We start from the raw sequence: 17,342 nt of genomic DNA on the forward strand, positions 1-17,342 counted from the left end.
GAATGTTTTCATTCTCTCGCATGTCCACCACATATGATATAGGTCTCCTTCTTTGCTTTTACATTTCCAACAAGCCTTGTTTCCCGTTTTATACATTTTTACTAGTTTAACTGGTGTAACATACCACCTGTACATCATTTTTTCTAGGTTCTCCCTTAGTGTGGAACATGCCGTAAATTTCATTCCCTTATTCCATAAATTCACCCATTTATCATAATCTATATTATAATCCAGGTCAATTGCCCACTTTACCATCACCTCCTTAATTTCCTCATCTTTGGTGTTCCATTCCAGTAAAACATTATACATCTTCGATAAGAGTTTTGATTCCCTTCCAAAATTTCTGTTTGATATTTAGATTTTTTCTCACTAAACCCTAATTTTTTATCTTCATTCCATAGCGCATTTACTTGATGATATTGTATCTACCCTGTCAAATTATTTTTTAATTCCTCATATGTTTCAATTTTCCAACCTCTCTCCGTTTTTACTAAAATTTCCTCATAAGTTAATCTTTTTCCTTCCATATTCGATTTTTTTATTGTTAGTATATCTATCGGTGAGAGCCACCAGGGTGTTTTCCTTTCTAATAATTTTTTATTTTTCTCCCAAACTTCGTATAAGGCACCTCTAAAGATATGGTTCAAGAAACCTTTATGAACCTTAACCTTGTTAAACCATAAATAAGAATGCCAGCCATATCTGTTGTTGAAACCTTCTAAGTCCAGTAAATCCTTATTTTCTAACGTGATCCATTCTTTGATCCAACATAAACAGGATGCTTCATAATACAATTTTAGATTTGGGACCGCAAATCCCCCTCTTTTTCTCTCATCTGTTAACAGTTGAAATTTGATTCTTGGCCTCTTTCCCTGCCAGATGAATTTTGATAGTGTTTTTTGCCAATCTTTAAATTGTGTTACTCCCTTAATTACTGGAATTGTTTGAAAAAGAAACAGCATCTTCGGGAGTATGTTCATTTTGATTGCAGCCATTCTCCCAGACCATGACAATTTTAATCTGTTCCATGTATTCAGATCTCTTTTGATTTCTTTCCATATTATATTATAGTTATCACTGATTAAATTGATATTTCTCATTGTTATTTTGATCCCTAAATATTTCACCTTTTTCATTGCTTTGATTCCATATTTTTGTTCCAATTGTTCTATCACATTCCTCTCCAAATTTTTTACCATCATTTTTGTCTTTGTTCTATTTAATTTCATAGAATCATAGAATCATAGAATCATAGAGTTGGAAGAGACCACAAGGGCCATCGAGTCCAACCCCCTGCCAAGCAGGAAACACCATCAGAGCACTCCTGACATATGGTTGTCAAGCCTCTGCTTAAAGACCTCCAAAGAAGGAGACTCCACCACACTCCTTGGCAGCAAATTCCACTGTCGAACAGCTCTTACTGTCAGGAAGTTCTTCCTAATGTTTAGGTGGAATCTTCTTTCTTGTAGTTAAATCCTGATAATTTACCAAATTCTTCTAATTCTTCTAATGCATTACCAACCGTAGTTTGTGCTTCTTCTAATGTAAGTACCAAATCATCCGCATATGCTTTCAGCTTAAATTCCTTTTTTCCAATTTTGATTCCTCGAATTTCCAGTGTCTTCCTTATCTTGTTTGCTATCACCTCTAGAACCATTATGAATAGCAGGGGGGATAGAGGGCACCCTTGTCTCGTTCCTTTTGTAATTTCGAATGACTCTATCAAATTGTTATTAATGATCAATTTGGCTATTTGTTTAGAATATATAGCCTTTATACCTTTCATAAATGTTCCCTCTATCCCCATTGCTTCCATGCTTTTTATTAGAAACTGCCACGACACATTATCGAACGCCTTTTCTGCATCAATAAAAATTAGCACAGCTGGTATTTCATTTTTAACTTCCAGGTATTCTATGATGTTTACAATGTGTCTTATATTCTCTTTAAGTTGTCTGTTTGGCAGAAACCCAGCTTGATCTTTATGGATGTGATCCTTCAGGCTTCTTTTCAATCTTTCTGGCATTACGTTTGTAAAGATTTTATAGTCGTTATTTAACAGAGAGATAGGTCTGTAATTTTTTGATATTTAGTCTATCTGTGTCAGGTTTGGGAATCAAAGTTATATGCGCTTCCCTCCACGTATTCGGTATATTCACTCCTTGCAGAATATTGTTCATGACTTCACATAATACAGGAGTCAATTGTTCATCCAAAACCTTATAGTATTTTGCCGAAAGTCCATCTGGGCCTGGGGTTTTGCCAATTTTCATCTTTTTTATTGCATTTTGAATCTCTTCTGTTGTTATTAACTTATTCAGTTATTCTTTTTCTTCCTCTGTTATTTTTTCCCCTTTAAACTTTTCTAAATATTCTTGTATTTTACTTGTCTTCTCATTCTCCTTCTTATATAAATTTTCATAAAATTCTTGAAAAAAATTTGTAATTTCCTTTGGGTGTTCTGTCTGACAGTCTCCTGATTTTATCTTATTTATCACACTTTGTTTTTGTCTTTTTCTTAATTGCCATGCAAGAAGTTTCCTGTTTTATTAGCTGACTCAAAATAATTCTGTTTCATTAGTTTAATTTTCCATTTGACCTCTTGGTTAACTAATATAGAAAATTGGGTTTGTAGCATTTGGATTGCTTGTTTATTCTGATCATCTTTGGGTTTTGCTATTAATTTCTTTTCGCACTCTTCCAATTGTGCCAGGACTTCTTCTCTTTTCTCTTCTCTTAACCTTCTTCTATAGTTATTTTGTTGAATCAAGAAGCCTCTCATAACTCCCTTGCTTGCATCCCAGACAGTTTCCAAATTTATCTCATTGTTTAAATTCCATTTAAAATATTCTTTCAGGGTTTCTTTGGCTTTATCAATAACTTCTGAATTCTCAAAAATATTTTCGTTCATCCTCCATATATATGTGCCTTGAACATTACTTTTCACTTCTAAAATTATGGGATTGTGATCTGATAGAGTTCTTGGTAATATTTCACATTTCAATGTTCTTGTAGTTAGTTGTCTCGAGATCCATATTTGGTCTATCCTTCCCCAGCTTTTATGAGGGTCCAAATAAAAGGTGAATTGTTTGGTGGTTGGATGTCTAAGCCTCCAGACATCTGTCAATTCCAGGTTCTCCACAAGATTGAAAAAAGTCTTAGGTAATTTACCCTGATTGGCTTTCTTTTTTATTGATCTACCCATTTCTGGCATAACCACACCATTATAATCACCCATTAGAATAAGTTTTTGGTCTTTCTTCTAACTTCCTGTAAAACTCTGCTTTATTAGTGTTGGGTACATAAATTGTAACCACATTGATTCCCCCCCCCCTTGATAGTTAATTTGTACCCCCAGTACTCTCCCTTCTTCATCTTTACAGATTAATTTAGGTTCCCATTTGTCTTTAACATATAACACTACCCCTCTCTTATTGTTCACATCTGAATTTATAAATTCAACACCTAATCTTTTATTTTTTAGAATATGCTTATGTTTTTTAGCAACATGTGTCTCTTGTAAACAAATTACATCTAGGTTTTTTTCTTCAAAACATTTTCTACTTTAATTCTCTTTGATTTATCATTTAATCCATTCACATTCCAAGTTATTAATTTCAGAGTCATTATGATAAATTCAAATCAACCTTATTTAAATTCAAGTTCAAATTCTTGTTGCTTCCCCTTTAAATTCTCCTCCTCTTCTTCTTCCCCCTCTTCTTCTTCCTCTGTTTCCTCTTCTTCTTCCTCTTCTTTTTCCTCCTCTTCTCTTCTCTTCTCTTCTCCTTATTCTTTTTTCTCTCTTCTAACTCAGATCTGTATGTTGGTCTATCTTCTTCTACCTTTCCTAGCTCTTTCTCATATCTCCTAATAAATTTCTTCACTTCTTGAGTATCAGTCAATCTGAATCTTTTATCTTTGTAGTAGAAAGAAATCCCTTCTGGAAATTCCCACCCATGTTGAACACCATTTCTTTTCAACACACTCACCAGTTGTTTGTAACCATCCCTCTTGCATAAGAATCTGGTAGGGATTCTTTAAAAATGATTATAGGTCTCCCATCTATTATCAGGTGTTTTTTTTATAACTCATTTTCAATATAGCATTTCTCATATCTAATGAATTGAATATCATTAGACAGTTTCCTGGTAGTTTTTTTGATCTGGCCTTTAATGAACTTACTTTAATTCTAAAAGCATTCTCCAACCTTATATTCAAATTTTTTCCTCTTTCACATCCATCCATCTTGCCAATTCTCTGATCATTTTAATTTTTATATTTTCATTCATTTCTTCCCCTACTCCTCTGAATTTCAGATTCATTTGTCTCTGCCTCATTTTGAGCATGGTTAAACTGTCCCCTACCTGCTCCTGTGTTTTATTCAAGACACCTATCTCCTCCTTAATCTTTTCTGTCTCCCTTTTATTTTCTTTCACCTCTTAGGATGTGGATTTCATTGTACAAAGAACATCTTAAAAGGACATCATTGTGAATGTTCTCTCTGCCCCCCCCCCATTATTCACTTTCTATCCATATCATTCATCTAGACAGAGTAAGGCAGAATTCATTGATTGTTCTCTCCATGTTACCATCTCAGCAACATAGCAGATAAGCTTAGTTTTATTTTAAGGTGGGTCTCCATTTGGGTACAATTCTGTAATAACAATACCATACTGACTTTAAGAAGCTTTGGGAAACAAGTGAAGGATATGCGTTCATGAATTGGGAAAAGTAGGTAATTCCTTATAGACAGCATCGGGTAAATACAAGTGCATAGGTAAATGGTGGCCACATATCCTCTTTGAATTAATCTATTTTTGAATATGGTTCTCTGAGAGTAATATGGCAGCTTAGGTTCTCTGAGAGTAATATGGCAGCTTAGGTTCTCATTGGGTTCTCATTTGGTAATGGAGTTGCAGGAGTAGTTCACTTCCCCATCCATTTGTCTGTTCCCTTAGTTGTGTGATGACAAACTGGTATGGAGGCCTCTGCAGGCCTCTATTTAACTCCCTGGTAGCAGACCCAAGTGAAGCCTATTGTCTGGTTGGGCCCACTCCCTGTGAAATTCCTGAACCTAAGCCTGCCCACTATTAGCCAATCCCCAGGCAGGCTGTCATCCTCCCCACCAGGCATCAGATTGTGGATGTGGCCATGACTAGGCTGAAACACCGTTAACGGTAAGCAGTTTTAGCATAAAAAAGCTTTGCAGTTATTTGGCAGTGTGTTTTGTTCTGCCTTTGGCTGTTACCTGGTGCAGCTGTTTCTGAGTTTGCAAATATTACTTTATAGGATTTTAATTTGTCAGGGAACTACAGGAGGCTACCTACTTCAGAAAGGACACTACAGATGATAGTTTAATCCCTTTGGTCATCAAACACTAAGTAGAAGAAGAGAAGCATAACTAGCTGATCCCACCCCCACGTACCATTTCCCCCTGCCCATCCTCCCCCCTTTTTTCTTCCTAACCTAGCGCTGTATTTAACACTGATGTCTCACAACAAATGAAAATGATCCGTAGAAAACAAAACTTGGAAAAAGAGACAACACATGTATTTCTGTAAACTAGGAAATCTTTAATAAAATATATATTTTAAAATATTAAATTAATCTCTTCAGGTTGTGACTGTTGCTATGAGGTAGGTGAAAACCTGCAAGCCAATTTGCTTGCAGGAGAAAATTCCTCCTTGGCCCCAACAATGAAGACCCAGTAAAACATAGCAAGGTCCACATGCAATGCGCCTGCTCTCCACTGTGCAGGCCCTTCACAAACTGCTTGGAAAATCCCATGAATGTCAGTCAAGAAGGCAGCCTGCCCTCATGGCCCTGGCCCTGATTTTGCTCCGTGGGCACCACACACCCGCACCTCATTCTCTGATGTGGACAGAGGTAGGTGGATGCAGGTGACCGTCCCCTCCCCTGACCACACTGATGATGGTGGCCACAGCAGACCCAACACAACCATGCCATGCAGAAAAGCCACACACACCAATCGCTAGTGAAGCAGATATTACATGCAATGATTAAATTACACACATTCAAAGCCTGTGCACACACGCATCACAGTGACCTGGAATCAGCACCCAATGACCCAGAACACAACGCAATAGCCAATTGGGGGTTGCCTGTATTTATAGTAACAATTATCTTCAAACTGGGGAAAAAATTGGGAATTATAAAAAATAGTTACCAAACATAAAGCTGACCCAAATGCTTTCAAAATAACCAAAAATTGTGGAGCATTACCATACTTCAATGGAGCATATTATGAATTTGGAAACATTCTAAATTGTTAGTAAATAATTTACATGAAAGAAAATTGAGAAAAAAGTATTTTCAATAAGCTCAGCAAGTATGAAAATTTAAGAAACAAATGAAATATTGAATTTTTTAATCTTTTAATTCAAATTTATATTCTCCTCTCCAAAAAAAATTTTTTTTAACAAAAGCAGAAGTTTTGAAAAACTTAGAAGAAAATCATATTGAATATTTGCAAATTGGCATTTCCTTTGAAAAAGTATAACAAGTTAATAAAGCCTGAAAGGTAAGAAAGACTCAATATGGATGGTTTTATTGGGGAGGAGATGGTATAGCACCCACAATCAGGGCCTCCTTATACTAGTTATGAATACATTGCATGTGGATTTTCAACATGGTGCACTTATTCCTGACTCTTGGAAATTATCCAAACTTGTTTTACTACCTAAACCCAACACTGATACTGAACTTCTTGAATCATAAAGGGCATTCTCTTTTATTAATGTGAATTCTCAATTATTTAACATTGTTCTAGAAAACTGCTTAGCACACTAAAATATTTAAAAGTTGATTTTTTTGCATCCCAAACATCAACTATTTAATGTGATGGAGTGCAAGTAGGAGTTGAGGTGTTCCCCCTTTGCCATCATCTCCTTTCCATAAAATGTCCTTGTATTTTCCCTTGTGCCAAATGTTTGTCTATTTCTTAACATCCCTCTCTTTAAGAGGATTAAAAAGAACAATATAAAGATGTTTATGAGATTATCATAAAGATGAATCAGAGATATCTGAAGAGGACATGGAAGATGCATCAAGACAATGGTCCATAAGAATATTTCCAATGCCTACTCATTAATTTTCATAATTGATAATGGGGGGCATATTTGTGAGCTTTTGCTTGATCCTAGCAGTCCCATTTCAGATTTGGATCCTATTAACTTTAAACTTAGGGGACACACACTGAAAGCTGCTTGTGCCAAAAATGTATTTTCTTTCCTAGAATGGCAGAAATGGGGTAAATCAAATTATTTTATCAGACAATGAAATCCCTATGACGCATTAATCCCATTTTCTGCCAGGCTCCAGACAAGCCTCTTAAATTGTTGCTCTTACTTTTGGTCATAATTATCCAAATCACATGCAGGTATTATTTCTCTTAAGATATAACAAGTACATGTTCTTCAAGAATTGCTCAGAGGATACACAATAGAGTACCTGCAATTAGCCAGAGGACTGTAATGGAAAAATTCTCCCAGGAATTCCAGTGGCCAATAAGAAAATAAATCACGTACATTGTGAAGGATGCCATAAATATACCTCTTATTCAACACCAGGACTAGGGAGTAGAGAACAAGATTTGTATGTTAGATTGATTTCTGTCAAGTGTTGTTGGACTTGGGTAGACCTGCAAATTCGTCATTGAAGTCAGGCTCCTCCTATCAGATTCTAAGCCCACAGCAGGAGATACAAATAAAGAGATGTGCGTGCTGAGGTTAGATTTGTACACAGAATGGCGAAATTAGTCATTTTGAAGATAGAAACAGATCAACTGAATTTAGATTTGCTTTGAGAATGATGATATTAGTAATTTTGTTGTTGTTGCTGCTGCTGCCTCACATAGCATGCAAGGCTCAAGATGTTCAGTGTAGAAAGTGGCGTTCCAGACCGATTCATCCCAGGTATTATCAACATGGAGATTTCACTTATGGAGCCATCATTTATCAGAGTGGTGTTTCTCTGTCACCAATTACCTTGAACAGACATCCTGATTGGGAACAGCTACCAAAAATGTATGTATAAGGAATCATTTCTACTTTGTCTCTGTTATGTTACATTCTGCAGCAGAAAATAAAGAGACTGAACTTTGGTTCTTTGCAGCCCTAATTCTAAAACAGAAACTTTGAACAGACTAGACTAGGGAGGGGTAGTGGAAGCTCCACAGAAATCTTAAGTTTTCAGCCTCAAGACAATGGCATGGTCTTTTGTGCGACAGGAAAATCAAATAATTAATTATAGGCATTTTGTATCCCACCTCCCCGTCTACAAATATCCACTGAATATGCACTGGGGCTTTGGAATGTCACCTGACTTTTATAGCATTGTTTTCTTGACTTATGTGCATTTCCATCCTCTTTCCATTTGTATCTCTCTCCATCACCATGTTGTCTTCCAAAGCATAATTTTCATGCTGTGGAAGAGTGATGGACAGCAGTACCCAGTTAAGTTATGATATTGAATTCTGCTTCAAAAACCAAGCTAATCCCTCCATCAAATAAAGAAAATAAACAGCTCAACTTCAGGACAATGTATAGAGTAAGGAGCATCCCTCTTCTCAGCTCTCAAAAATTTAATACATCTTATTGGGAATGTTTGTAGTTATTCAGAATAGGAATTAAACATGTCATTGCCCGGAGACCATCTTGCTTGTGAGTCCTGGATGATCTGCTCCCTTCCATGCAGGCATTTTTCCTCTGGTCTGGGAGGGCAGTGCCCTGACTGACTGAGTGACTGACTGACTGACCTCAGCTATAAAAGTTGCTGATCAGACTCTTGGGCTGGGGTATTGTTTAACATGCTTTGTTGTGGTGTTTCATTGTTATTATTTATTCTCTTTGTATTTTCATTTTTGTATCTGATTATGAATTAGATCTTATTCTGATTTATATGGAAATTATTACAGTTTGGCTGTGTACTTTTTGAAGTGTTTTAATTGTTCATTATTACTTTGTCATGTTTGTAATTCTGAAAATTTTGGTGGTTTGAGGCCACCCAGAGATGCCTGTGGAGTAGATTACACGTGAGGTTCCTTCCTAATCTTCTAGGAGTCTATGTTGTAAACTGCCTTGAACATGGTTTTAACTATAGAAAGGCATACAAATAAAATGATGGTGGTGATGTTGATATGGTAGCTTTGCCTCACTCTTATGTTCCGGAGTACATAATATATAGTAATGAAGCACAATAACTAAAAATAAATAAATGGGGAGCACTGATATGCACAATAAACTGGATGAGAGCAGGGCAGTGTGAATTATGCAGAGGTAAAGATACACCACATCCAAGCCACATTCGGCAGTACAGCTGCTGCTGCTGCTGCTGCTCTGCCTAAGCATGGCCAGTGGTGGATTTTGGGGTCTGAGATTTCAGCCGTGCCCTCTGCCTCTCACCTTCCATTCTATTTAATATTTGCTGCACACCCTCCAGCTCCGTGTGAAGTATGACCAAACCTGGCAGTCAGAACATAAGATTTTAAGATATTTTTGTATGTCGGCTTTCCAGGTAATGTGAGTTAGTGGAATATCCTAACTCAACCCCACTTTAGTCCTGCCCTCCCATTCCTCTGGAACGACTATTTCCCCCCAGCATCAGCTCAGTGATCGTCAGCTTGGCCAGCTTCAACTCAGCCACCTCAGCCAAGGCTCAACTAGGATGGGCCAGCTGAGACAGGAAGCAGCCCTCTGGCTCAGAGACCTGCTGCATTCTAAGATGCTCATCCAAGGGGATCTTGCTATAGGGTTGCCACTTTAGAAAATAACCGCTTCAGAAAGAGCAGAATATACTTGTGATACAATTAGCAATTCTCTTTTTAGTGGAGTGACAGAGAACTATCAGCATCTTCTGGCTTTGGCTTTTGCGGTAAAGGAGGTTAACAAAAATCCCCAGATTTTACCCAATATTTCACTGGGATTCAATATATATGATAACACTTTGCAAGCTAGATGGACCTGTCCTGCTGCAATGCAATTTATTTCACCAAAGGACAGACTTCTCCCCAACTTTATGTGTGGTATCCATGAAAATTTACTGACTATCACTGAGGATGTTACGAGTTCCTACTTTCCCATACCACAAATATTTGCTATCTACAAGATCCCTCAGGTAAGATTGTATGTGTGTAAGGATACAAAACAAATACTTACAATGTGAATAATGCTTTTCATTTCAGAAGTGGCTTCGGATTCATTCAAATTACTTTTAAAAAAATATATTTTTATTAAATTTCAATTAAAAAATGAAAATTATGCAAACAGGATTTGGTAACAATACAGTGGAACTTCGGTTGTCCAACTTAATGTGTTCTGGAAGTCCGTTTGCTTCCAAAACATTGGTTTTCCTTGGGGCAACTTCTGATTGGCTATTCCAATGACAAGAGGCAATCGGAAGCCTCTTGTCTACCAACTCAGATGTTCAGCTTCCAAAAAAAATTGTACCTACAAAGGCATTCAACAACTGAGGTTTGACTGCATAAGTAATTCATATACATTCTAAAATACATTTTTTAAAATTTCAAATGAAAAAAAGTAAATCATGCAAAAATGTATAAAATACAGTTATGAAGCAAGATGTGATGACAGTATAAGTAATCCGTAAACAATTATAGATGACGGATGAACAAAGCAGACATAAAATAAACAAAATCAGGGTTTTGAACGCATTGAAGGTAGCAGTTAGAGCTTTTAATAGAATAGACATGATGGCTAACTAAGGCAGAATTACAAAAGATAGACTCTATTATGCAAAAGGGAGGTCATTCAAATGTCCTGACTCAATTTATCAACCACATTGATTCAGATTAATGGGACTTGTTTTATCAAGGTGCTTTTTAAACCCTCATTAAACTTGCTGCTAAGAGGGAGGAAGAGGAAGGTGACTTTCTCATTCCTCCCCCTGTTGATTCAAGGGAGGGGGTAATTCTGTGGGGTGTTCTTTTGCAAGAACGCCAAGCAGAAGACAGGACTGATGCAAGCACAGAAAAGCTGCTACACAGAGAGGCAAATCCTTCCTAGTGGAGGCAGGAAGGAGAGTGGACACAGTTTGCTCCTACCTTCTCCTGAAAGACACACCCAGCAATCAGGATAGGTCTAAGAGTTTCCACATTGCTTACTTTCCCAGTGCCTGCTTTTCTTCATATCTTATGACATGAATTATTATTATCATTATTATCATTATTATTATTATTATTACTATTAGCCACCCAACTGATTGGTTTGCCCCAGTTACTCTCTGCGGCTTCCAGCAAAGTATAAAACTAGAGTAAAATGCCACACTTTGAAGTATTCCTTATACAGGACTGATTTAAGACATATTCTAAATTTCAGATAGTTGTTTATTTCATTGCCATTTGACAGGGGGGTGTTACACAGGGTGGGCACCACTACTAAGAAGGCACTCGCTGATTCCCTGGAATCTCATTTTCCACAATGAAAGAACCACTAGAAGGCCCTTGGAGCTGGATCTCAGTACTCTAACAATGGGGGTAGAGATGCTCCTTCTGGTATACGGGGTTGAAGCCGTGTATGAAAGCCAAAGAATTTTCTGCGTTATACAACCTGCAGAAAAATGTAGTTGCCTTTACCTGATTTGTCCAAATCCTGTGTCCTTCCAAATATGCCTTATTTGCCTTGGAACTTCAGCTTCCGGTGAATTTTACGTATAACCCTAGTTTATCTCATCATGTTTTTCATCAGTATCTTAAATATCTTAATCTGATTTAATTTGCAAGGTTGCTTCTAATGTGACTTCAATTAATAAGACAGTGGTGTGAATTGAGATTTTCTGAATAACATGTGAGATTTAAAATTGTATTTGATGTAACATTGGAGAATTCAATGAACCTTGAAAAACCTAAGGAAAAAAATATATTACAAAGTATGAACGATGATTCAGATATATGCATGGTGTTTTATTAGGAAATACAACACTGCACAAATGTGTTTGCATTCCCTGAACCCCCCCCCCACACACATACAGAAGCACCACCAATTTAAACTAAAAAAACTTTTTTCCCCCCACCCGCAATATATGTTTAGCTCATATATGATTCTGCTTCAATCATACTGGAGAACCCTGAACTCCCTTCCTTCTACAAAATGGTCCCAAAGAGACTTGATCAGTTCAGGGGGATTCTCAAATTACTTGACCATTTCCAATGGAGATGGATTGGATTATTTGCTACAGATGGAATGACTTTACAATGGTTCATACAGAAGATGGTTCCAGAATTTTCCAATCATAGCATTTGTTTTGCATTCCTTGACTCATTCACCAGTTTTGAATTTGATACTGAGAAAGGAAATTTTGACCGAAGTGCAATGTATTTGTCTGATAAGATCATAAACAACAAAGCCAATGTCCTCGTCTTCCATGGAGAGGTTACAAAAATGATATTTTTGACATATTTTCTACGAAAAGGAATCAAGCCCCAAATGCCAAATCCAAAAGGAAAAGTCTTCATTCTGACTATCGGGATGGAGTTAAAAACCTACCTCTTGAGTTATGACTATGATATCCAAGATTTCTCTGGTGCGTTATCATTCGCACTTATGTCTAATGAACTTCAAGGATTCCAAAACTTTATTCAGAACAGAAACCCTTCAAATGCTGAGGGAGATACTTTTATTAAAGATTTCTGGACAGATCAGTTTCGCTGTATATCTCAGGATATTGTTCTGGACCCTTTTGTACTGGGTAATTACTCTGGGAGAGCTTATTCTTCTCCCTGCACTGGAGAGGAGAGACTAGAGAGCCTTCCTGAGCATGTCTTCCCAAGGAGTGTAACAGGCCACAGCTACAGCTTTTACAATAGTGTCTATGTTGTGGCTCATGCCTTACATACCATGATTTCATCCAGATCCAGAAGCAAAGCAGGGATGAAGAGAGAAAGAAGAAGCCTTCATAATCATCAGCCATGGCAGGTGAGAGAATCCAAACTTGAATCAGGGGCTGTTTGTTCAACTTTTTTAATTAATTTCAGTGACTTTTAATTGTACATCTGAATCTGTTTGTTAGGAAGGTTTTTTTTTGTTTTCTGTTCTAGGTTCAGGAATTCCCTTTTTTGCTAACAGAAGAACCCAGTCTTGCTTCTTTGTTGCCCACTGCCCATGTGGGAATGTTGATGGGAACTTGCTTTGCTCTGTGTAGAGAATTTCCCAACATATTTTGGGGAAGAGGGAATAATTGGCACCATTCCATCCACACAGTTAATTTCTACATACCACATTGGGCGCAGCTGGCCAGCATGTTTTCATCCATTCAGCAGCCTTTCTGAATGGTTGTTTGAATGCTCAAATATGGTGTGTGTGTGTGTGTGTGTTGATGTGAGTATGTGCATGATTGGATGAGATTCAATTGGGCCGAGAGAGAGAGAGGTCAAGTGTGGTGTGTGAAAGAGAATTGAAGAGAGTGAAATGTAAAAGAGCATATGAGAAAGAGTGGTATGCTTGAGAGATGTACATGGTGTGTGGTTTGAGACTCAGGCAGAACTCTAATGTTGCATCAACAAGAAAGAAATGGAGAATAAGTCCTATATAGACGCATCCGCTTCCATAGCTGTCAAGTGTCCCTTATTTGAAGGACAGTCCCTTATTCCAGTGCCATGTCCCGCTGCTGTCCCTTATTGATAGATGTCCCTTAAATGTCCCTTAAATGATGTCCCTTAAATTTCAAAGGAAGCAGCTCCTCTCCCTCCCTCCCTGCCGGCCAGGGAGGAGGGAGGCTCCAACTGTGTTGCTTGGCTGTGTTGCTCACCCAATAAGAAATCTGTTGGGTTGAAATAAGCGACAGACGAATGGCAAGGTGTCATACGGGAGGCATCTCCCGAGCATGTCTCGGAGAGTCCCTTTTATTGAATATTACAGCATTCCCACATATGTGCTTGTTGCTTATTGGTTAACATGAATACAATACAAAGGTTGAATATAGGTATTAATCATAGATAGATTAAAGGTTGGGAAAGGGAACACAGAATTGGACAGGCGTGAAACCTCCTTATTAAACTATTAACTAGTGATTGAGTATCAAGACTTAAACTATTACTAATGATTGATATAGCATGACATGAAAGAACATAACAATCGCATTCCGTAGATGTGGTCAACAATGCGTTAAGAACAGGTCAGGGTACTGAACTCAATGTGAACTGATCAGAACATTCCCAGACCCATGTGCAGAGGCAAAAACTTCCCAGCATCTCCCCCTTTCTTTTCTTATTTGCGAGGTGTTCTGGGTGAATAAGACAAAAATACTTCGGGATACGTGGTATGCCAGCGCATGCCCGAAATAAGTTCGCCAGGGTTGACGGGACAAAAATACTTCAGGATACATGGCATGCCAGCGCATGCCCGAAATAAGTCTGCTCACATCTCCCCTATCATTTACTGTTGATGCTGCCATTTCGCATAGTAGACGGCAATGATTTTATTAGGTGGCAGAGGAGGAGAAAAAAACTGAGACCAAAGACGCATGAGACCAGGAATGCATTGGATGAAGCAGCATAGCAAAATTAGTATACATATTATGACAATAGCATATTGGAAAAGATTACGAAGCCAATTCAGGTTTGGCAACCAGCCAGTGAGCCACTGGGTAAACGAATCCCAGAGGCCAGAAAATCCAACGTCCTGTTTAATGTGATGTGTAAGATTTTGCAAATGAGAAATTTGCCTTTGAACGGCTTTGGAATTATCAGTAATATTGAAGCAACACATGTCAGCCACTTGTTCACAGCCATAGTGATGAAGCATCAATAAATAATCAATAGCAGCACAGTTTTGCAGAAGACCATGCTGGAGTTCACTCTGTTCTTTATTTAAAAGGTGAAGAGCTTGAGAAGTAAAATTCAGGGCTTTTGCTGCAGAGCAAGCTAAAGAGTTAATATTCATACTATTCCGTACAGCCAATCCAGGGACTCCTAAGAGAGAAACAGCTAAAGAGATATATTCAGACCTACTGGGAAGAGAAATAGAATCATCACAATCATTAGTCAATTCAGCAGAGCGGTGATATCGAGAGCGGGTCAAATGATGCTTTTTGGGTAAAATGATGGACAAACGGCTTAAGCAACAGGGTGTGCCATGGCTGATGTTTGCTGGGATATGGTAGGGGAATTCAGCGTTCCTTGTGGTAGGACTTTCCATTGATACCGTTCCGTGGGCTGGCTGTTATTTAACACAGGAACAGTGAAAGCAAAGAATTTACGATCCTTCTCCTGTAGGGGAATGGAGAAGAAACAATCTTGCAAATCTATAATAGCCAATTGATAAGAATGTGGGATCACATTTGGATTAGGCAGACCACACTGCAAAGGCCCCATGGGTTCAAGGATGTCATTAATTTTTCTTAAATCCTGGAGAAATCTCCATTACCCACTTTTCTTTTTTATGACGAAGATGGGAGTGTTATAGGGGCTAACTGAGGACTCGATATGGTCTGCCGATAATTGTTGATTCACCAATTCTTTTAAAGCAAGTAGCTTTCCCCCCCGTTATGGGCCATTGTTCTACCCATACCGGGGTGGTTGACTTCCAGTTGAGGGGGAGTGCAAGCTTACTCATTAAATTGAATGGTAGCTTGTAATTGTTGTAGTAAATCTCTGCCCCACAGATTAAGGTGGATTTTTAGCACGCAAGGCTGGATGTATGCAATGGTTTCAGAGCTATCAGGCAGAGAAACAGGCAACCACTTTACGCTTTTGGTTGAGGTTTGAGGTCCACCCACACCCCAAACCGCAGACTCAAGGGGCCACGTGGGGTCCCAGCAACTACTGGATATGACAGAAATGTCTGCGCCCGTGTCAATCAAGCCTTCCAGAACCTTGCCATTGATTTTATACTTACGAAGAAGTTTCTGTTGACCAATCCTCTGGATTACAGCTAACAGCTGTGGAGAAAGGGGAAGGGAAGAGAGCTGGTGCAAATTACTATCCACAATAGAAGCAGTAGGATGAGAAGGGAGCACCACCAAATGCGCCCAAGAATCACCCTTTTTTAACTGCATGGGCATATGGCTCCAGAGTTGAACCATGATTGTGCCCACATAGTCAGGATCTAGGACTCCTGGAATAACCAGGATTCCTTCTTTGGCCGCAGAGAATTTGGGTAAAATTAAGCCTGCGACCTTAGGTGGTAGTGGGCCCGCCAACTGAGTGGGCATGAGCACAATTTCACCAGGTAAAACAGCGTCTTTGGTTTCCTGATTAATTAAATCAATGGTGAAATCAGAGGATGTATCATTAGAAAAGGTCTTAATAGTGGAGACTAACGGCGGAGGGCTCTCTATTTATCCTGGCCTGAGAGCTGGGCCCCCATGGAGTTTCCCGAACTCCTGCACTGATTTGCCCAATGATAGCCTTTACCGCATTTCAGGCATTTCTTGGAAGGCTTAGCCTTATTGGCTTCACCATTCCTGTTTGCTCCCCCGCCAGGGGCTCTGCATTGTTTAGCAAAATGACCTGGGCGTTTGCAATTGAAGCAATTGCCCGTGGGCTTATTGCCAGCCTGGATGGCACCGGCAAGCAAAGACATCGCATGGCTCTGGCTGCCAACATCTGCACAGGTTTGAATCATATCGGCCAGGTCATATTTAGGGCGATGTATAATTGACTGCAAAGCCTTCTTGCAATCAGTGTTTGCATTTTCAAAAGCCAATTTTTTCATCAATTCATTTTGAGCTGTAGTGTCATCAATCTGCCTAGTGATTGATTCTTTCAATCTATCTATAAATTGATGGTAAGGCTCCGAATGTTGTTGCTTAATATTAACAAAGGAGCTCAGCGGTTGCCCTGAGACAGGGACTTTGCGAAAGGCGCGTTGTACACAAGTCGCGGTGCGACTAAAATGTAAAGGTGTCAATTGCGCCTGAACTGGTATATTATCATACAGACCAGCACCAAAGAGTTGGTTGGCTGAATGCTGTGGATCAGCCAGGGCTACTGCGCTATGCTTAAATTCACTTTCAAAAACCACATACTGAGCCGGGGATAAAAGCATGCGCATCAGATCTTTCCAATCTTGAGGTAGCATTGTATAACCAGTTGCGATCCCCTCCAGCATCCCTAGCACATAAGAAGATTTTAGGCCAGAATCAGTAATAGCTTTCCTTAATTCTCTCAGAATAGAATAAGGGAGCGTCTCATACATAATTTGTTGTTGTGCCGTGCCGGGGTTTGCATAGGAAATAGGGAAAGCAGATGGCATTTCCCCAGCCCACCCAGCCTCTTCCTCTAAGGAGAGGATTCCGTTCTGTCTAGCTTGAAAAAGCGCAGCGCGCACAGCTCCTGTGGGAGAGCACGCAGGGGCTGAGGCAGGCGA

This window comes from Podarcis pityusensis, assembly GCF_964106645.2.
Source record: "Podarcis pityusensis genome assembly, chromosome: 13".
Lineage (NCBI taxonomy): Eukaryota > Metazoa > Chordata > Lepidosauria > Squamata > Lacertidae > Podarcis > Podarcis pityusensis.